The following is a 21,747-nucleotide window of genomic DNA, read 5'->3' on the forward strand; positions in this document are numbered from 1 at the left end:
AGAGAGAGAGCACAGCGAGTGGGGAAGGGGCAGAGAGAGAGGGAGAGAGAGAGAATCCCAAGCAGGCTCCACACTGTCAGCGCAGAGCCCTATGTGGGACTCAAACCCACAAACCGTGAGATCATGACCTGAGCTGAAATGAAGAGTCAGACGCTTAACCGACTAAGCCACCAAGGCACTCTTAATAATTATTATATGGAAGCCTCTTCTTCCTCTCTGGGGCTAAGCATGCTGTATTATAATTTTCTACTGCTTATCAATTTCGCCAGACAGATTATAAACTTCTAGAAGGTAAAAACCATGGCTTACTTTTTCTGAATCCCAAGTATCTGGGATATGCTAGGAATTCAATAAATGGTTGCTTCTTTAATAAATGAACAGCAGGGGCGCCTGGGTGGCTCAGTCGGTTAAGCGGCCGACTTCGGCTCAGGTCATGATCTCGTGGTCCATGAGTTCGAGCCCTGCGTCGGGCTCTGTGCTGACAGTTCAGAGCCTGGAGCCTACTTCCGATTCTGTGTCCACCTCTCTCTGACCCTCCCCCGTTCATACTCTGTCCTCTCTCTGTCTCAAAAATAAATAAACGTTAAAAAAAAATTTTAATAAATGAACAGCAAAGAAAACTTAAGAAAAATGAAAGGGGGGGTGCTTGGCTGGTTCAGTTGGTGGAGCATGAGACTCTTGATCTCAGGATTGTGAGTTCAAGGCCCAAGTTGGGTGTAGAAATTACTTTAAAAATAAATTAAAATTAAAATTAAAATTAAAAAAAAAGCAGTGCACCTGGCTGGCTCAGCTGGTGGAGCATGCAACTCTTGATCTCAGGGTCCTGAGTTCGAGCCCCATGTTGGGTGAGGAGCCTACTTAAGAAAGAAAGAAAGAAAGAAAGAAAGAAAGAAAGAAGAAAGATGAAAGGCAACACTAACCTACCCACTGGTCACCAGCTAAATTCTGACCGTGCTTCTTAGTAATCTTTACATGAAGGCATTGAAGGAAACTAGATGGTGACCTAATCATTTCTTTGAGGAAGTTTGGGAGAAACGGTTCACAAAGCAACAAGGAATAATACCGGAGAAACACAATTCCTGTATGACATTCTAAGATGTGATGTAGTCATAGTTCAGCAGTAAATTACAAGTGGTAACACCTTTCCCTTCTAGACTTAGATTCAGCTTCCCCTTTTCATTACCCACTCCCTGCGGCGCACCTTCTGTTTTGTTTTTCTTTAACGTTTATTTATTTTTGAAAGAGCACTAGCAGGGGAGAGGCGTGGGGGGCGGGGAGGGACAGAGGATCTGAAGCGGGCTCTGCACTGACAGCGGCTAACCCGATGCGGGGCTCGAACCCACAAACCGCGAGATCACGGCCTGAGCCTAAGTCAGACCTCAACCGACTGAGCCACCCAGGCGGGCCTCCCTTTTTTTAAAACCACAAAATACCATTTGTCTTTCCTGAGATAGGCTGTGTCCCTTCAGTCCTCTGTGCCTTGGTTCGTAATATGCCCTCTGCCTGGAAAAGTTCTTTCCTCCATTATCTTCCTAAAGAATTCTTATTCGTCTTTCTAATTGCCAAGTCCCTCTCATTTACCTATTGCTGCATAACAAACTCCCCCCAAACTGAGTGGCTTTCAACAACTTTATTTATTATTTCCTGAATCTGTGGGTTGTCTGGGCAGGTCTGCTGGTCTTGCCTGGGCTCCCTCCTGTGCCTGCAGTCAGCTGGTGGGTCATGGGGGGCTGGGGTCAGCTGGGACACTGTCACACCTGTCCTCTCTCCATGGGGTCTCTCCTCCTCCAGGGCCTCTCTCTCCACACAGCCTCCTCCCAACAGGATAGCCTAGACTTTTTGCCATAGTAACTGGGTTCCAAGAGCAAAAGCAGACACTGCTAGTTCTCTTAAGACCTGCCTAGGATCAGAAATCCCAGAATGTCATTTCTGCTGCATTTTATTGGTCAAAGCAAATTCCGAAGTCAGCCCAGATTCAAGGGGAGGGGAAATAGAGTGCACTTCTTGACAGGAGGAGCTACAGAATCACACTGCAAAGGGACAGGAAACAAGGAGAGGCATCATTCATTGGGAGCCATTTTTAACAATCATACAGCTGAAATGTCACTTCTTTGTTCCTTATTTGTGATACACACGCAGAGACCAAGAATGAGAGAGAGAGAGGGAGAGGGAGAGGGAGAGAACCATCACATTATCTCATGGACATGATCTCATTCTTGTGTCTATGTCTTTTTTTTTTTAACATTTATTTATTTTTGAGAGAGAGAGAGAGAATGGGGGAGGGGCAGAGATAGAGGGAGACACAGAATGCGAAGCAGGCTCCAGGCTCTGAGCTGTCAGCACAGAGCCTGATGCGGGGCTCGAACCCACGAACTGTGAAATTATGACCTGAGCTAAAGTCAGATGCTCAACTAACCATATAGGCACCCCTCTGTGTCTATGTCTGTTCCCCTTACTATACTGTGGCAGACTCCTGACGCACTGGAAGGAGGCAGGGCGTTAGGAAACCAGTCTGAAAGAATACCTTTTAGTAATCGGATTTGGGGGAAGCTATACCGGCAAGATGCAGTTGGAAATATAGTTTAGGACTAGATTGTGGAGGCCCTTGAATGTCATGCTAAGGAATTTAGATTCTATCTTGCTAGCACTCAAAACCGAAGTCAAGAACATCTCTCCCCTGACTGCTTCTCCTATATTTCCTATCCTAGTGAATGGCAGAAGTGGAGACTCGTCTTCTACTCACCTCATCCAAATGGCCTCCAAGTGCTGCTTATCACAATTCTTAAATATCTCTTGACTGGGCCATACTCCATCTACACCGCCATACCATTAGCCCAGGGTCTGCCTCATCATCTCTCCTCTGACCTAACGTCACAGCCTGTTAACAGGTTTCCGTGATACTAGTCTCACCCCATTGTTTGTCCTCCACACTTCCACCAAAGTCATCTGCAGATGTTAGCCTCTTTATCACAAACCTTCATGGATTTCTATCACTCTCGAGATAGAGTTCAGTCTTTAGCACTGATTACAAGGGCCCTCCGTGATTTGGCCCCTGCCTAATCTCCCTCTACTCCCCCTCCACCCCCCCACCCCCGCCGCCCTTTATATATTAGCAATCCAAACTTCTTGTAGCTTCTCAATCCATTCCATGCCTCCTTAGGTCTTGGTGCCTTTGCCCATGCTAGACTCTGTGTCAAAAAACGTTGCCCTCTTCTCTTGCCCTCTACCCCCCTGTCATTCTGTATGTATGAGGTGCCTCTCATCTGTGTTGTGATAGCACCTAGTTCTTATTGCTATCATAATAATGATACTTCTTGATCACTCACATACACGAATAACTCAATTCGCATACCGACCGCATGAAGGCAATCCTTACCGTGGCAGCTAGTACGTGACAGAGTTGGGATTTGAATCCAAGTGCCTGGCTCAAGGACCTACTATTGAAATCACTGTACTACTTTCCTGCTCAGGCAGAGCACACATCACACTGTATGGTAACTGTCAATTTGCCTGTAGGTCTCCCCCCATCTACTGTGAGTTTCTCGAGAATAGCAATTGTGTCACATTCATCTTTTATCCTCAGAACCTAAAATAATGCCTGTCACATAATGGGCACTCTATAAATGTGCACTGAATGGATGGATGGACGAATGAATGAATGAATGACTCCTGAAACTTATGAATGATTCTTCTTACTCTGTTGTTTTAGCCATTTTTTAAAGATAAAAATGCCTACCGAACTAGACACATACTTTGATAAAGACCCAAATTATATTAAGGAAAAGAACAGAGGACTGCTCATAGGTGATAAATTTTCTGTTTACTGATGTTCTGTCAACAGTTTAAAAAATGCATGCAAAATCGTTTTATTAAGTAAAAACATACAACAGTGGAATGAAAAAGGCACTAGATAACAGCAAGAGTTTAATTCTTCCTTCAACTCCTCCCCATTAAGGTAAGAAATGAAATGAAGTCCACTATTAAGGTAATCCAGAGAGGGACACAAAGGCTGTCCAAAAAAGATATGTTTGACTAGAATGAAGATATTCATGATACATAGAAGTATAATGAAATGATACACTGGAAGGTGGCTTAGTTGTGGAAAGCGCATGTATTTTGCATCCTAATAAACCTGTGTTTGAATCCAGGCCCTGACGCTCCTTGGGCAAGTCACTTAAACTCTGAACCTCGGTTTTCCCATCTGTAAGTTGGGGGTGATAATATCTATCTTAGAGGGATGTTATGAGATGTACAGATAAGGTGCCATGCCTAGTCCAGTGCTTGATGTAGAATAGGTTGTCGATAAATGGTAGTTTTACTTAGTACTTACTTGGTTCTTTATATATCTCAAAGCGCTTTCATACGTATTGTCACAGAGTGAGTTAGGGATAGAGAAAGAAAATGTCATGAAAAGCTGCAGTGTACTATGGAAAAAGCACAGGGCTTGGAAACCATGAGACCCAGGACTGAATCCTGGCCTGACCATTTCGGAGCTTTGTGACCTAGGGCAAACTCCCTTAACCTCTCTGAACCTCGGTTTCCATATCTATAAAATAGGGGTGACAGTACCTAGTTACAAAATAAGGGAGTTTGTTCACCTATACCCAGGCCTGGATATAAATAAACCAATAAAATCAGGGGCACCTGGGTGACTCAGTGTCCAACCTGGGCTCAGGTCATGATCTCATGGTTCTTCGTGAGTTCGAGCCCCGAAATGGGCTCGCCATTGTCAGTGCAGAGCCCGCTTAGGTCCTCTGTCCCCCTCTCTTTCCACACCTCCCCTGCTCAGGCTCTCTTTCTCTCAAAAATAAAAACATTTAAAAAAACAATAAAATCAATCAGCATTTCATTTGTGAGCTCTGAAAATTCATACTTTATTTATTTTTTTAAAGTTTATTTTTGAGAGAGACAGAGACAGAATGCAAGTGGGTTAGGGGCAGAGAGAGAGGGAGACAGAATCCAAAGTAAGCTCCAGGCTCTGAGCTCAGTACAGAGTCCGACATGGGGCTAGAACTCACGAGCTGTGAGATCATGACCTGAACTGAAGTCGGAGGCTTAACTGACTGAGCCACCCAGGTGCCCCTGAAAATTCATACTTTATAGTTATGAACGATAATGAAATTTAAAAGTCACAAGCATCAGAAGACATAAATAATCTAGTGCAGTCCTAAAGACTTTGAGAAGACATTCTTGTAAAAAGAATACGAAGTAACATGGAAAACAAGAAGAATCTACCTTCTTATACTTGAAGTGGCTTCAGTAGTATCTGGATACTGAAAACAGGGTGTCTCAGTGGGTGCACCAGCAAAATGCAGGCCCTGCATCTGCAGAAGTGAGTTCTGGACTCTGAATTACGGTGATTTCCTCCAAAGGATAGCCACCCAGCAAAGCCCATTTTGGATGAAGAGCTGATCCCCTGCCACATTATCTCTATCGCAAGTCTCTCTATCAAAAAGCAACTGTTGACAAGATTGCACACAAACCAAACAGACTAGCTTAAAACTTTGGAACCAGTTTTCATTAAACTAGTTCTTTGCCCTTGAAAGAATTATATACAATTGCACTTCTAGGTAGAGAAACATCCCCACGTGTGCACAAAGATATTTACTATACAACTGTTGTTAGTAGGGGCGCCTGGGTGGCTCAATCGGTTGTGCCTCCAACCTCTGCTCAGGTCATGATCTCACGATTGGTGAGTTCGAGCCCCATGTCCGGCTGTGTGCTGACAGCTCAGAGCCTGGAGCCTGCTCCAGATTCTGTGTCTCCCTCTCTCTCTCTGCCCCTTCCCCACTCGCATTCTGTCTCTCCCTCTCAGAAAATGAATAAACATTTTTTAAAAATTTAAAAAAGAACTGTCATTAACAGTAACAAATAGAAAACAATCTCCGTCTCCATCAATACAAGAATGACTAAATAAGGGGCGCCTGGGTGGCTCAGTCGGTTAAATGTCCGACTTCGGCTCAGGTCATGATCTCATGGTTCATGGGTTCGAGCCTCGCGTCGGGCTCTGTGCTGACAGCTCAGAGCCTGGAGCCTGCTTCGGATTCTGTGTTTCCCCCTTTTTCTGTCTCTCCCCCACTCACATTCTGTCTCTTTCTCTCTCTCAAAAATAAATTTAAAAATAAAAAAAAGAATGACTAAATAAAATGTAGCTGATTCAATGGAACACTATATGGTAGTTAAAAGTCACGAATTAGTGCATGTATCAACAGGGATAAATCTTAAAAACATAATGTTGAATGAAAACCACAAGTCACAAAAGGATATGTATAGCATGATACCTTTTATGTAACATACTACACTACTATTTATTTTTGTACCTATTTAGGTAAAAGTATTTAAAAGATTTATCTGGAAGGGGACACGTGGGTGGCTCAGTTGGTTAAGCGTCTGACTCTTGATTTCAGCTCGGGTCATGATCTCACGGTTCGAGAGATGCAGCCTTGCATCCGGCTCTCTGTCGACAGCGCGGAGACAGCTTGAGATTCTCTTTACCTCTCTCTCTGCCCCTCTCCTGCTCGTGCTCTCTCTCTCAAAATAAATAAATAAACATTAAAAAAAAGAAAAGATTTATCTGGAAGAATGCTCATCAAACTAAAAAATGTTTCTCTATGGGAAGAAGGGAGAGGGACAAGTTGGGAAAGTGGCCAAGGGGAGGGTCTGTGATGGTTAATTTTATGTGTCAACTTGACTAGACCACAGGGTTCCCAGATGTTTGGACAAACATTCTCGAGGTGTCTGTGCGAATGTTTTGGAATGAAATTAACATTTCAGTCAGGAGACTGAGTCCGGCAGATTGCCTTCCCCAATGTGGGTGGGCCTCATCCAATCAATTGAAGGCCTGACTAGAACAGAAAGGCCGACTCTTCCTCCTGCTTGATTGCTTAAGCTGCTTAAACTGAAACATTAGTTCTTGGCTCTCGAGGCTGTCAGCTCTCCCGAGTCTCCAGCTTGCCAACTACAGATCTTGGGACTTCTCAGCCATAATTGTGCTGAGCCAATTATTTATTTATTATTTACTTACTTATTTTTAAACAAGATTTTTTTAATGCTTATTTCTGAGAGTGAGAAAGTGCAAGTGGGGAGGGGCAGATAGAGAGAGGGGGACAGAGGATCAGAAGAGGGCTCTGTGCTGTTAGCAGAGAGCCTGATGCCCGGCTCGAACTCACGAACCACGAGATCATGACCTGAGCTGAAGTCGGATGCTCCACAGACCTAGGAGCCCTGTGCTGAGCCAATTCTTAATGATCAGTCTCTCTCCCTATCTATATATCTATGTATCTATCTATCTATCTATCTATCTATCATCTATCTATCTATCTCTCCACATATACATATACATAGTTATAGGTATAGGTATACGTATAGATATATAGATATCCCATAAGTTCTGTTTCTCTGGAGAACCCTAATACAGAGATTTTAGCTTTATCCTTTTTAATGTTCTGGTTTTTTTGAAAGGAGAATGGATTCATGTGTTATATTTATTAACTTTATCTTCAAAGAACCAAAGTGTGTCAAGCCTGTCTTTTTATTCCCAGTTCACAGATAATGAAACTGAAAGGTTAAATGATTGCCTCAGTCTTTCTCCTTAGCTCCACATACACAATTCGAAGGGAAATTGCAAAGGCAAATGCAGCATTATAAAAGAAAAGTACCTAGAGCTCCTTGTTAGGACATAGAAATTAAAGGTATCATTTTTGATTTTTCCTTCTCACCTTCTTTTCTCAGATCTTCTACACCAAAGGGGTGAAGTCACACACATGGAGAAAGAGAGAGGAGGCAACAAATGTCTCATAAACACGGTAATTAACTCTATGTTACTTTCAAGATTTGAGGATGTGCCAAAAGTTGACCCCCAGAGTGTGGAGTGAATACTGCTTTGGAAATCATCGAGAATCAGTGCTTCAGAAACATAATTTACAGGCACAGTAGCTAGACAGCAAGATTTGCAGTGGAAAATTCCTCTCACTCCCAGGTTAAAGGATGGGGATAATTCTCCATCCTTTCTGGACAGGAAAAATGTGCTTGGAAATATGTAAGAGGAAGGCAGAAAAAAAGTTTAAAGGGGGGAATCTACATGAATATTTATATGATCCTGAACATCTTGACTATTTGTAGGGAAAGATATATTGACATGAAATCTACTTGGAGGATTTTCTATTTTACTTAAAAGGGGAAAATAGCCATAAAACTGTTTCTTTCTCTTGTCAACAGCAGTAGAAACCCCCTTTCCACCAAATGAAGTAAAGGCTACCGTGTCTTAGATTTTGGGAGGTCTTGTGTAACTACTTGGATGTCTGTAAACAGGAAAATAGAATAGTCCCCCTTCTCTGCCACATCCCAAATCAATGGTTTGATCTTTAAATTAAAAATGTTGTATTAGTTGTTACAGAAGCAAAATGCCCTATTATCCAAATAGAATCACATGTTTTTTCAAACTTGGTCATTTAAAAAAATTTTTCTTAATGTTTATTTATTTTTGAGAGAGACACAGAGAGTGTGAGTGGGGGAGGGGCAGAGAGAGAAGGAGACACAGAATCTGAAAGACGCTCCAGGCTCCCTGCTGGCAGCGCAGAGCCTGACGTGGGGCTCCAATCCACGAACTGAGAGATCACGACCTGAGCCGAAGCCGGAAGCTAAACCAACTGAGCCACCCACGCACCTGTCAAACCTGGTCATTTATCAGAATACTTCCGAAACCTGATTTCAGAATTCTTCCTTTCCCTTGATTGAATAGAACCTTTTTAAACCATATAATTTAAAGGTATAAAAGAACAGCATTGCATTTAAGGAATTCCAAAATGGTTATGTGGACTTCTGGCTTGAACTTGGACATGATCTCTCAAGAGACTGCATATGTGGTACTTATATGATGTATGCTAGTGCTATTGTATTGAGAAGTTTTCATTCCTTTATCTGTAGAATCTAGTGTTTTTAGAGTGTATCACTGAGCTTTTATGAAATACCCAAATGCATTTTAACTGAAATGAAAAAGGGTATCCGAATTTCACAGAATCTTTATTTATTTTGTATTATTTGAGATCCAAGACAAATAGTCTGGCTTTATAGCATTTCATTTCTTTTATTTATTTATTTATTTATTTATTTATTATTTTTTAACATAATCATTGGTCTTTTTTTTTTTTAAATTTATTTATTTTGAGAGACAGAGACAGCGTGAGTGAGGGAGGGGCAGAGAGAGAGAGGGAGAGAGAGAGAGAGAGAGAGAGAGAGAGAGAATCCCAAGCAGGCTCTGTGCTGCCAATGCAGAGCCAACATGGGGCTTGAAGTCATGAAACCATGAGATCATGACCTGAGCCGGAGTCAAGGGTCAGAGGCTTAACTGACTGAGCCACCCAGGTGCCCTCATTTCTTCTTTTTGAAACTTCTTTTTTAAAGTAATCTCTAGGTGGGGTTCAAACTCATGACCCTGAGATCAAGAGACGCATGCTCTTCCTACTGAGCCAGCTAGGCGCCCTATAACTTCTGTTTTTAAAATTATGGAATGTTTTACATATACAGAAAAATATAGAGAATGATATTATAAACTCCCATCTGCCTGCTGCCCGGGTTGTCAAATCTTAAGTTTCCCATATTTACTGAAGATCCTTTTTTAAAAAAAGAAAGAAAAGAAATACGACTTTACAGATACAGTTGAAATTTCCTGCCTCCATTTATTTCCCATCTCCCTTTCTCATAAGTAGCCACAATCATGGATTTGGTGACTTTCTTTTTTTTTTCTTAAATTTTTAAAAATCTTTATTTATTTTTGAAAGAGTGAGAGACAGAGTGAGAGCAGGGGAGGAACAGAGAGAGAGGGAGACACAGAATCCGAAGCAGGCTCCAGGCTCCGAGCTGTCAGCACAGAACCGGACTTGGGGCTTGAACCCACCAACCGTGAGCTCATGACCTGAGCCAAAGTCGGACACTTAACCGACTGAGCCACCCAGGTGCCGCTTGGTGACTTTCATTTCCATGCACCTTTTCGTATTTTTATCACATGGGTGTATATCTATAAATGTATAGAACATTGTTTTGCCTATTTTAAACTTTATTAAATGGCATCATACAATCAGTAGTAGAGGCAGTATAATGCAATGAATAAGAGCACCAAGGGGCGCCTGGGTGGCTCCGTAGGTTGAGCGTCCGACTTCGGCTCAGGTCATGATCTCACGGTTGGTGAGTTTGAGCCCGCCTCGGGCTCTGTGCTGACAGCTCAGAGTCTGGAGCCTGCTTCGGATTCTGTGTCTCCCTCTTCCTCTGCTCCTTCCCCGCTCATGGTCTGTCTCTCTCTCTCTCCTTCAAAAATAAAAAAAAATAAAAATAAAATTTCAAAAAAAGAAAAAAAAGAGCACCAATATTGGAGCCAGAGGTGCTCTGGAATTTCTGCTGTACATGTTACTAGTTGTGTGACCTCGGAGAAATTACTTAATCTCTCTGTGCCTCATTTTTCTCATCTATAAAATGGAAATTCATAAAAAATATTTAACTTATAAGGTTGTTTTAAGGATTAAATGAGTTGATACGTGTAACACTTAGAACATAATAAACTAAGCATGTTAGCCATTACTCTGCACCTTGATTTTTTTTTTACCTAACATTTTTCAGATTCACCCATGTTGATTCATGTAGCATTAGTTCATTTCCACTACTACAAAGTATTGTCATATGAACATATTGCAATATATCTCCTTTTCTGTGATACACACGAAGGTCGATTCCATTAGAAAAAGTGCTGCAATGAGCATTCTTGTAGATGTTTTTTGTGCGCATATATACAAGAGTTTCTCTAGAGTTCTTCATCTTTAACTTTCTTTTTTTTTTAAGTTTTTATTTTTTTAGTAATCTCTACACCCAACATGGGGCTCAAACTCATGACCCCAAGATCAAGAACTCTTCTGAGTGAGCCAGCCAGGGACCCCTCATCTTTAACTTTCTAGAAAGATACATTTTTAGAAAATATGGCTTTGATTTCTTTTTCACAGGCAAAGGAACAATGTGTCTCATCCATTTCAATGTCTCCAAAATCAATAGTCATATTGTACACCTGAAACTAATATAACAGTGTATATTAATTACACTTGAATAAAATATATGTATAGATTTAAAAAACCAGTAGTCTTTGTGACTTTCTAACCATTTGCAGCTGCCCTGTTGAGCATCAAAATCACAGTCTGGTTAAAGTGATGATGTCATGACAGCAAATACTGGTCTTATTGGTTTTTTTCATTGCCTTTTAATTTTCACACACTGCAATCTGCAAACTGAAAGTGTAGAACCTGACCTCCAATCAAAGAGCATGCCATTTCTTATGCTTTGTATAAAATCCGATTTTTTCATGCAAAGTGATTGATCATTGTACTTGAAAGGTCATTATACTTCAAAGGTTTTTGAGGTCTGTGTCACAACAGTTGTAACTAATGAATGTCTTTTCAAACTCCATTTTGTTATTTCTTCTTGGGAAGAGACTGAATTGGTCAAGTGGGTGTTATATTGGCCTTAACTTGCTGAATGGTAGGCTGTAAACCTTAAGAATGTTTCGACAACTCATAAAGGGATAAAGACCCCAGTTGAAATGTCTCTGATGATTGGGATCTTAGACTGCTAACCTCATTAAGTTTCATCTGGTAGTCCCTTTGAAAATTCATTCAAATTTTATCATTTTCTCATCCTGAAGATTGTAGGGAAGTGTTATTTTTTAAAAAATAGGGACAACTTCCTTTTTTTTTTCAAACAACTTCTGATAGTCATTATTTCTTGCATTTTCTTGTGCCAGTAATTGATATGCTTCTCTTTTAAGAATATCTAAATGGCTATAATGTTTTGCCTTGTGAAGTGACTTTAAATGGATTCTCAAAGTGTTCTATAAACCGTATTTAAATCTGAAAGAATAAAACCTCAGTAGAGATTCCAAAGCTGATCTCATTTTATGATTTGGCTCCTAGACATTTGGATGTCCCACCCTCTGTGAAACAAGCCGTCTACTTTCATTGTTGGTAGCCAGCTCTTCATTTACAGCTCTAAGAAAATATGTCAGGTTTTATGGCTTCGTAAATAAATCTAAAAGCATCTTTGAAAAAAAGAAAAAGTCTGTGTGAAAGGCATTCCAAACTAATGGATATATCAAATGTCTATTGAGCACCAAGTTTGACTTATCTACTGTGCTGGATAGATGTCCCTATTCTCAAAATGAGTAAGCACACTAAGTTTGGCCAGCAAGTAGAAGGCTATGATCCAGTATCTAAAAGTGGTCTGGAAAGTGTGTTCCCAGTGGTGTAGAGAAATAGCCTAGGGTTTGGAGAATGAGAGGACTGGGGTGTTGCTCCTAGCTCTGTCACTGGACCCTGTGTTATACTGAGGACATTGATCTCTTGACTCTTCAGTTCCTCCTCTGAAAAATGAAGGAGTCAGTCTGGATGCTCTTCTACGTATCTTCTAGACAACTCTATGAACTGTAAGGAAGGGACCAATGTGGAATGTAGTATTCAAGAGAGACATTATGGAGAACACGAAGCTTCACAAAGTCCTGTGAAGGATTCAGATGCTTGGGAGGCAGTGTTCGGGCATAACTAAATCGGTTTTTACTGCTAGATGTGATTGCTTTTAGTTTACAGTGTACAATAAATAATTGCAAAACTAGAATAATGTACATATTTACCTACTTTCCTGGGTAGATATGTTTGAAATGTATTTTCAGATGATTAGAGGATGGCATATGAAAATATATTATCATTACTATAATTGTTGAGATTTAACATCATTAGGTTTTTTGAATGTATCAACTCAGGTTAAAAGGAAAATAGAATTAAATTAATTCTATCAATTATAACACACAAAAAAGTCATGACTCTGGACATTATCTTTGACTTTGATCCATGGCAAATACGTTTTAACAACTGGCTCTCCGTGGGGGAAAAATAGCCCTGATCTCTCGCATTTGCTGATTTGCATGGCGTAAATGCCCTCACCATGTCTGATTTCAAGATCCCAATGTGAGGTCACGAACTGAAGTCGGGAAGACATGTGCACACTCAGCTCTTGTGAGCCAGTGCTAGCAGGCTCTAGCACACCACCATAGTATGTAACATGGATATAAGGAATATATTTACCTTTCTTTCTGACCCATTTGAGTATAAGTTGCTGACACAATGCCCCTTTTACCCTTACATAGTGCAGTGTGTATCTCTCAAGAATAAAGACATCTTGTGGCACCTCTTCACCTCCATCGGTGAAGCATGCAACTCTTGATCTTGGGGTTGTGAGTTTGAGCCCCACATTGGGTGTGGAGATTACTTAAAAAGAAAAAAAAAATGAAGACAACCTCCCAATAACTACAGTATAATTATCAAAATCGGTAAATTAATATTGTTACAATATTATTATATAATCTAAATAGATCTTATTCAAATTTTGCCAGTTGTCCCAATAATACCCATTATAGTTTAAAAAAAGGGTGTGGTCCATCTAATCCAGGGTTGTCTACATTTTGGGGATAAGATGTATTTTTTCAGAAGTTTCTCCTTCCACTTTGCAATTCTCCCTTCATCTTTTCTTCATACCTCTTAATCTTTCCACGAGGAGTTCTAGCATTAATTTCTAGTGTCTAACATTAGAAGTGCTATCAACATGTAACAACAGTAAACTTGCTACCAATGATACACATCAAGTGCTTACAGTGGTTCTGGTGTTTGAATTTTACTTAATGTTGGTAGTTAGTAATAACAAATGCACTTAAATTCAAGGAATAGTCTTTGTTGTTATTAATGGTAGTGTCCTTCCTAGTCATTAATATGGTCTTAGCTTTATGAGCCTGCATGCGTGCCAATAAAAGAGAGTCTTAAAAAAGAGACAGTCTTATTGGAGGTCCTGGGCAATGCTAATTTTAACCAAATGACTTCCAGCCATATATGGAAATAGGTAAAAAATATATTTATTTTGGGGGCACCTGGGTGTCTCAGTCGGTTAAGCCTCCGACTTTTGGTTTCAGCTCAGGCCATGATCTCACGGTTCATGAGTTCGAGTCCCGAGTTGTGCTCTGTGCTGACCACGTGGAGCCTGCTAGGGTTCTCTGTCTCTCCCTCTCTCTGCCTCCTCCCACCCCCTGCCTCTCTCTTTTCTCTCTCAAAAATAAACATTTAAAAGAACTTTAAAAAATATTTATTCTTGGGTGCGTGTCTGTTATTCTGCTAACAAGAATGCTTCTGCTTATAGTACTATTTCTATAAAAAGTAGTATCCACCAAGGAGTTCCACAGAACAACAAACAAAATGAATAATGTAATCAATTAATGTGTATAGGTTTATTTTTTTATTAAAAATTTTAAAAAAAATTTTTAATGTGTATTTTTGAGAGAGAGAGAGAGAGAGACAGAGTATGATTGGGGGAGGGGCAGAGAGAGAGAGGGAGACACAGAATCCGAAGCAGGCTTCAGGCTCCAAGCTGTCAGCACAGAGCCCTATGCGGGGCTGGAACCCATGAACCCTGAGATCATGACCTGAGCCGAAGCTCAACCAACTGAGCCACGCAGGCGCCCCTTAAAACATTTTTTAATGTTTATTTTTGAGAGAGAGAGACAGAGACAGAGACAGACAGAGCTTGAGTGGGGGAGGGGCAGAGAGAGGGAGACACAGAATCTGAAGCAGGCTCCAGGCTCTAAACTGTCAGCACTGAGCAGGACGTGGGGCTCAAACCCACGAACCGAACCGTGAGATTATGACCTGAGCCGAAGTCAGTCGCTTAACCAAATGAGCCACCGAGGTGCCCCAAATGTGTATAGGTTTCAACTGATAAATGTCTCTGGAACATATTGAAAAATCCTGCATCACAACAGGGCCTTTAAAATAATCCATAGGTCTGAAGTGATAGGTTTGCGTGTGCCTTGATGTCTTTTCTGTTGTTGTTTTTTAAATGCTGGCACTCAAAAAATAATGCAAATGTCATCTGTCTGCACAACAAATCCTATGACATGTTTAACTACTTAATACAAATAACTAGGACCAGTGCCAGCATTAAGTGATGAAAGAATTAGCTGCTGATAGGAATGGATTATTTTGGCTAGTATTTCTCAAATGATTGAAGCAGAAGGCAGAAGGTCGTTTTTTCCTTGAAATTTCCAGATATTCAGACTAAATTTCTACTTTGCTTCCATGGAGATCTGGACATTCAGTGAAAGCTATGTCTTTATATGCAAAAAAAAAAAAAGTTGAATGGATGATCAAATAAAGACAAAACAAAGACGTTCACTGTAATTACCTTCTTTCAGGCCAAAAAGCAGCACATGTGCCCTGTCTAAACCCTGAATACATTTTTACTTCCACTGCTTAGTCTAAGCCTCATCACCTTGAAAGAGGACTTCAACTACCTCCATTTTGACCTTAAACTTTCTAATTGATTAAATTCTTTCCAGCTTATCTCTTAACTCAGGCAAAAGACCCGGTGGGCAAAGCATCCCGTGATGGGAACTGAAATTACCCCCTAAAGCAATAAGGACTGCCCTGACGCCAGCAAGACCCCTTAAATCCCAAGACAACAATCGACCTGACCTTTCCTGCCCACCTGCACGTACCCACTGACCTTTGTCTCACATTTTCCTTATATGAACCTGGAAGGATTTTCAGCACTGGAGACAGTCTTGGAGACATTAGTCCACTGTCTTCCCGGTGTTGGCCTCACTGAGATGGATTCCTTTCTAGTTTCATCGCCAGTGCCTTCGGATTTTGTTAGAGGCAAGTGCTGAACTTGGTCTGTTTGGGATCCTCAGCGCCAGTTGCCCTTGTGCCCATGCACCCTGGCTACAACCTTTTAGATTGTCTATCCCTTTCCGATCTGTCATCCAGAGACGTCTTTCTAAAATGTCAAACTGAGCATGTTGCGTCCACGGCACACCGTTGCCTATAGGTACCAAGCTCCCTCCTTTACATGGGCATTCCAAGGGGCCCCTGTGATCTGGATCCTGCATACATCTCCAGCATAAACTTCTCCAGCTCTCCTTTTAACAGAGCTCTCTGCCCTCCACTTTCTAGTCGTTAGCCAAACGATTTGTAGTTCCAGGAGGAGAGGGGCTCTCTCTTGTGACTTTCTGTGCCTTTGTTCACACTCCTCCCAGAGTAAAGCTCTTTATCTTTTGTTTGCCTAATGAACACTATGTAATTTCAACTCTTACCTTCCTTATAAAGCCTTTTCTAACTCATGCCCACATTCACCTTTGTACACACATTCTATTTCGTCAATCTTCTGTAGTAGCACCTATAACACTTGATTGGATTTATTTGATCCTGACTATCTTTTCTTAACAGGTTGCAAGCTCTTTGAGGTCAAGCACCATGAATTATTCATCTTTGTGTCTCCAGCCCCTAGCCTATTCTGTGTCTGGCACATGGGAGGTACTCAGTAAATACTGTTGAATGAAGAACAGTTGTAACTAAAATTGTCCAGATAGCTACTGTCCCGTACGTAGCCACTCGCCACATATAGGTATTTACATTTATATTTTAATTAAAATGAAAAATGAGGTTCTTCAGTCACACTGGCCACATTTCAAGTGCTCAGTAGCTACTTGTGTGTATCATACTGGACAGCCCAGATAACAGAAATTTCCATCATCGCAAAAGGTCCTAATACATAGTGCTGATCTGGAAAATTCTTTATTTTCCTGTTTCAATTTAATAAACATTGATTTTCTGCTATAGGCTAACATTTGTGCTAGGCGTGGTGGTTATCGCAAATGTGAACAAAATGTGAATACTATTATGATTATTTGCAAGGCATTTGAAATCTGGTAGGAGGAAGCCTTGTAAAATGAGAGAGATTATTTCCATATTGGGACATCAGGGAAGGCTTCATGGAGATTTTCTCATTTAAACTGGGCATTTAAGGATGGAGAGTATTTGAGTAGGGCAAATCTTAGGAAAGGAGAGAAAATAGTGTGAGCAAATGTACAGAGGTGGGAAAGTACTAGGAAAATGGGAAGTAATTTAGTTCCCTTAGAATATATGGTATATGAGCTGGGAGTAGTCGTTTAGTTTATTAATTCATTCCTCGAATCATTCAACAAATAGTTTTTGAGCACCTATCCTGTTTCAGGCTCTATACTAGGTCCTGGAGGGGTGCCTGGCTGGCTCAGTTCCTACAGCACAGAACTTGATCTCAGGGTCGTGAATTCAAGCCCATGTTGGGAGTGGAGCCTATTTTTAAAAAGAAAAAAAAATGTATATATATATCACACACATACACACATACATACTGAGTGCTGGGGATAAACAGAGACTATACAGACATTGCCCCAGCAGAGTTCACAGTTATGAGTGATGAGATTTGGATAAAACTATGGAAGGCACTGAAAACTACCCTAAAGAGTTTGTACTTTGCTCCTCTGGCCCTCACACTCAAAGTGCGGACTTTAGACCAGCAGCATGGGCTGGGCATGACCTGCGAGTTTGTTAGAAATGCAGAATCTCAGGTCCCACCCTAACCTCAAACCTACTGAATCAGAATTTGCACTTTAGCAAGATCTCCAGATTATCCTCAAGCACGTTAACGTTTGAGGAGCATTGTTGTAGGCCAACTGAGCCAATAAGAGAGTATGCAAGTGAATGAATTAAAGTAAAGGAGTAAGGATGTAGGAAGTAAGTAAGCATAAACGTAGGAAGTGAGGTGGTATTCTAATCAGTATTGGGTTGAAAGCAAAAGAAACTGGACGTGGGCCTATTACTGTAGAATGAGATGAGAAATGGGAGAGGTTGGATGTGAGAGACAATCAATCTTTTGTATACAGGCACAGCTTCCGCTCCATGAACTCATACTGGAAATATTGTCTGTTATTCAAAGTGAAAAAAAATCAGCAAATTCAATAATATGGTATCTGAGATGTCTTAGAAGGTGCCAGCTATTCGTTTTAGAAAAGGCTTATTGGTATGTCTACTTCCTGTTGACGCCACAGGTCCATAGTGTACTCCTGAGTGTCAAAGTATCAGGCCCTTAATCTTATACAAGTCCATACAGGGATTATGATAAGGAATTCAGAAATTAAATCACTATATCAAAGTTCACAAAAAGCTGATTTATAAACGAGAAATTCAATTGATATAAATTTTTAAAAAACATTTTTTAATGTTTGTTTATTTTTGAGAGAAAGACAGAGAGAGACAGAGAGAGAGAGAGAGAGAGAGAGAGAGAGGAGGAGGGGCAGAGAGAGAGGGAGACACAGAATCTGAGGCAGGCTCCAGGCTCTGAGCTGTCACCACAGAGCCCAACTCCGGGCTCAAACCTACCAACTGCAAGATCATGACCTGAGCGGACGTTGGAAGCTTAACCAACTGAGCCACGCAGGCACCCCTAGAAGCTCAATTTATTAATTTACAATGGAGTAATTACCTTTCCACTAGCCAGAACTGTCTTTTATTACCAGCATTAAAATTTTTAAAAGTTTTTATTTATTTATTCATTTATGTGATCTCTACACTCAACGTGGGGCTTGAACTCATGACCCTGAGATCAAGAGTCCCATGCTCCACCGACTGGGCCAGCCAGGTGCCCCTAGGTGTATTACAATTTCTTTAACCAATTTCCTTAAATGATGCCATTTCTATTTTCAGTTTCTCTTTATTACAAAGCTACACAGATCTTTGTGTAATTTGTACAAGCATCTATGTATGATAGATTCCTAGAAATAGAAATGGCAGGTTAATTTTACATCTTGTATGCTATGAGATACTTTTTAAAAAAATGTTTATTTATTTTGAAAGAGAGAGAGAGCGAGCGTGAGCGGGGGAGCGGCAGAGAGAGCTGGAGACAGAGAATCCCAAGTAGGCTCCAGCTGTCAGCACAAAGCCCAAAGAGGGGCTCAATCCAGAGTTGAAAGCTTAACTCACAGAGCCACCCAGGCACCCCTGGGATACTTTCTTTTTTAATGTTTATTTATTTTTGAGAGGGAGGGAGGGGGAGAGGGGGAGAGAGAGAGAGAGAGAGAGAGAGAGAGAGAGAGAACGAGCGGGGGAGGGGTAGAGAGAGAGGGAGACCCAGAATCTGAAGCAGGCTCCAGGCTCTGAGCTGTCAGCACGGAGCCCCACTCTGGGCTGGAACTCAAGAACCGTGAGATCATGACCTGAGCTGTAGTCGGATGCTTAACAAACTGAGCCACCCAGGTGCCCCTGAGATATTTTGTTTTTAAACAATTCCCACCAATGGTACGTGAGAATTCTTAGTGCTTCACCAATACTGAGTACTATCAAAAACTTTTAATCTCTGGGGCACCCGGGTGACTCAGTCGGTTAAGCGTCCGACTTCAACCTAGGTCATGATCTCGCCATTCCCGACTTCGAGCCCCTCATCAGCCTCTGTGCTGACAGCTCAGAGCCTGGAGCCTGTTTGAGATTTTGTGTCTCTCTTTCTCTCTCTCTCCCCTCCCCCATTCACACTCTGTCTCTCTCAAAAATAGACATTAAAAAAAATTTAAAAAATTTTAATCTTTGCCAACCTGGTAGGTATTTAGTTTGCATGTCTTAGTGGCGGATGAAGTTCGGCACCGTTTTATGTATTTATCAGTCATCTGCATTTCTTTTCCAGCAAGTTGACTCTTTATATTCTTTCCCCGTTTTTTAAAACATTTTTTCAAAATTAAAAAAGAATTTTTTTCTGAGACAGAGAGCACGCACGCGGGGAGGGGCAGAGAGAGAGGGGAACAGAGGATCCAAAGCAGGCTCTGCGCTGACGGCAAGCCTGATGCGGGGCTCAAACTCAAGAGGAACCATGAGATCATGAGCTGAGCCGAAACTGGATGCTCAACTGGCCGAGCCACCCAGGCGCCCCCTTTCTCCACTTTTCTATTGGACCATTTTTATCTTGTTGATTTGTGCAAGTTCTTCATATGTGTCATGCCTTTCTCATTCATGTAGCAAATACAGTCTGCTCATACTTTATCTTTTGACTTTGTTTATTGTACCTTGCTATACATAATTTTAAATTTCTGTGGGCTCAAATTTATTCACCTTCAGGCTTCTGGATTTTAGTTCACATTTAGAATGGTGTTAGAAAATACAGAGTATATATACATGCTGCCTAGAGTAGGAGACTATCTAGAAAATTTAAATTATAATCAGAAGCTTGTTCCATTGGTATAGATGGAGTTAAAGAGAGCTGTGGAATGCTTTATTTAGATTGTGGTAAGATAGGAAGATTATCTCTGCTACCCCGTGGGGTATGCATTTCTAGTGACCAGAATATTTTTGCATCAAATAGTGTCTTGTCCCTTAAATAGCATCAAATGTTCTAAGTATTCAACTTTCCTTTTTCTTATTTCTCATCAAGCACTGAAAGTTTCTGCTATTACAATATTATCTCATGGAGGAAAGCTTTTTTTTTTTTAATGAAGGCTATGTTACAAATAATTAGATTAAAGCTTATTTTACATCAGTTACATATTTCATTTGGTGGCATTTTCTCACTTTGTCCTCAAATTCAAAGGGTTCCCTTTTTGGTCTCTCGGTACCCTATGAAATACATTTCACTTCTTAGGACAGGACTGGGGCACACAGCACTGTAATCTGTACATATTGAAAGCTCAATAAATATTCTTGTGAATAAGCTCTAGAAAAAAAGAGGCTACTGTGAAACACTCAAACATCAGTACAAATTCGCTATAAAATTTTCTTCAGATGTTATACCAGTTAGTTACTGGTTTTCTTCAATGGTATTTTTCACAAGATGAAAGAAAGTTTACTAAACAGAGGAAGTTTTCAATGTTTTTTCAAGGTATAAAATTGTTTAAAGTCTCAGTTGCTACATAGACAATAAGAATATGAATTTACAAAATAGGTGAAAAACTGTTTGCACCATGTACTATAAATGTGACGTTTAGAGCAGAAAATCAGTAGTTTTCAGCTAATACTAAGACAGGAAATAATTTAATATCAATTGATAGTAAATTGGCACAATTGAACTAAATTAATGTAAAATGATTTGGTACAGAGCCCAATTTTTCTATTACTTTAAGTGGAATTTTGCATTAACTTATGTAACTGTAAATTTTCCACTACTCCCTATTTAATGTTCTAGCTGCATCATTCCATAACTTGAATCTATTAAAAACTGTATAACATTCTACCAAAGATGGTCTATAAATGAAATGGAAATTTATTTTGAATAGTATTCCACTCTCCAAAGCTTTAGAGGTAAGGAAAAACGTCTCGGATTTTATTTGTTATTGATATTTAGACGTTTCTGTTTAACTTTTATTGTTCAGTTGATTAGATATACCATAACTCTTTTTTAAAGTTGCAGAAAAAAAACAGTAAGCACACAGAATGGGAGAGAAACTAAGGCCTGTTGGAATATATTTTGAGGACTGAAATTAATCATTATATTCCATTAGGAATGCTTTGAAGGTGATACCGGGTGAAATCTCCTCGATTTACACGGGGCTTTCGTCATTTCTCATTTGGAAAATTTGTCAGTAACATTTACATTTATTCCTTTTCTTGTAACTAAAAGGTAATTCAGTATCAAAGGAATACTCTAACCAAAATTTTTTAAAAAGAAAGAGGAACGACGTGCCTTTAACTACACACTATTGTGGGAACCTGGGAACTTCTATAACAGCAATGGAGACACGGTAATAGGTCACTTCTTCCTGTCCTAGGAAAAGCGGCGCTTCGGAGGGGACAGGGCCTCCCTGAGTTTTTCTCCCCAGCGTAGAGAGTTCTAGGTGGTCAAAGGTCCGGGACGCTGGATTCGAAACAAACAAAAAAA

The 21,747-nt window shown here is 40.5% G+C and overlaps 1 protein-coding gene across 1 annotated transcript in view; it reads left to right on the forward strand.

Moving 5' to 3' along the window:
* Window positions 1-7,780: 7,780 nt before the first annotated feature.
* The window catches only part of STAG2 (stromal antigen 2), a 152,746-nt gene continuing 138,779 nt past the window's right edge, over window positions 7,781-21,747 (forward strand). The window contains exon 1 of the mRNA XM_049644827.1: window positions 7,781-7,805. The gene's annotated coding sequence lies outside the window, so the exon portion shown is untranslated. The remainder of the gene's footprint in view (window positions 7,806-21,747) is intronic.

The sequence above is a fragment of the Panthera uncia genome, chromosome X (assembly GCF_023721935.1).
Source record: "Panthera uncia isolate 11264 chromosome X, Puncia_PCG_1.0, whole genome shotgun sequence".
Taxonomy (NCBI): Eukaryota; Metazoa; Chordata; class Mammalia; order Carnivora; family Felidae; genus Panthera; species Panthera uncia.